Source organism: Chrysochloris asiatica, unplaced genomic scaffold (genome assembly GCF_000296735.1).
Source record: "Chrysochloris asiatica unplaced genomic scaffold, ChrAsi1.0 scaffold00060, whole genome shotgun sequence".
Lineage (NCBI taxonomy): Eukaryota > Metazoa > Chordata > Mammalia > Afrosoricida > Chrysochloridae > Chrysochloris > Chrysochloris asiatica.
Genome location: NW_006408578.1, coordinates 14,204,744 through 14,206,293, shown reverse-complemented (window position 1 = coordinate 14,206,293; position 1,550 = coordinate 14,204,744).

Below are 1,550 nucleotides of genomic sequence, written 5' to 3'. Positions count from 1 at the left end.
TTGGAAACCCTATATACAAAGTCGCTATGAATCTGAACCAATTCAAGGGTACTTAACAACAAATGGTCCTGCAGGATAATGAACTGGACTGCAAGCTCAGTTTGAGCCAAAAGGTCGGAAGTTCAAACCTACCAGCTGTTCCTCAGAAACCCTAAACTGGGTCACTATGAGTCAGAACCAACTCTATGGCACTTAACAACACCACCAACAATAATGTCCTTTACGGGGAGTCCTGGTGTGGTGCTGTGGAGTTCTGGTATGGTACTGTAGGATAAGCACTCAACCACAGGTCATTTTGAACCGCAAGGTCAGCAATTCAAACTCACCAGCTGCTCCTCAGAACCCCTATACAGACAAAGTCCCTATGAGTTGGACCTGATTCAACAGCACTCAATAACAACAACAACAATGTCCTATGGAGTCCTAGTATGGTGCTGTAGGATCAGCACTGTACTTACCAGTCACTCCTCAGAAACCCTATACAGGGTCACTATGAGTTGGAACAGACTCATTGGCACTTAACAACAACAACCATGTCCTCAGTTTCCTAGTTATCGGCCAATAGGTTACCATCCCAAGTTTCAGGATCCCATTGCTTCCCAATCAGTGTCCTCATTTTAACATCAGAAATCATTTGAGGTTGGGAATTCAACTGGCGATGTAATTCAACCACTCTTACAATAAGACTCTGGGTTTGGTTGTCAGGAATATCAGCTCTGTTACCACACAAGTAGGACCTTTGAAATCTTTAATGTGGCATTTGAGCAGTGACACCTTAGCACTGAGTTAATCACTTTTCTTTACCGCTATTATAAGTGGGACAGACCAACCAGCTTATCTATACTTTTACTGGCAAAATTGCAAAAGGTTATCATACAAACACTACCACTTGCCTAGTTGTTCTGTGTTAGCCTGCTTGTTGTGATACTGGAAGCTAAGCCACCAGTAATTTAAATACCTGCAGAGGCAGTCCTGGTGGACTGCTTTCAACTGAGCTTCCAGACTAAGACAGACTAGAAGGAGAGACAGACAACGTCTAAATGGTTAGCCCCAGAAAACCTTATGAATAGCAGTGAAATATTGTCAGATACAGTGCCAGAAGATGAAAAACCTATGGATAGTATCAGAATATTGTCAGATGTAGTGTTGGAAAATGAACCCCACAGTTTGGAAGGCACTCAAAATATGACTGGGGAAAAGCTGTCTAAGTTGAGTTGACCATGGTGACATGAATGGAGTAAAGCTTTGTTGTTGTTGTTAGGTGCCATTGAGTTGGTACCAACTCATAGCAACTTTATGCACAGCAGAACGAAATGCTGCCTGATCCTGGGCCAAGTTCACTACTGTTGCCATGCTTGAGTCCATCGATGCTGCCATTTGGCCAATCCATCTTGTTGGGTGTCTTCCTCTTTTTCTCTGACCCTCTACCTTACCAAACATAATATCCTTCTCTAGTGACAATATGTCCAAAGTATGAGAGACGAAGTTTGGCCATCTTGGCCTCCAAGGAACACTCTGACTGCACTTCTTCCAAAACAGATCTACTGGTT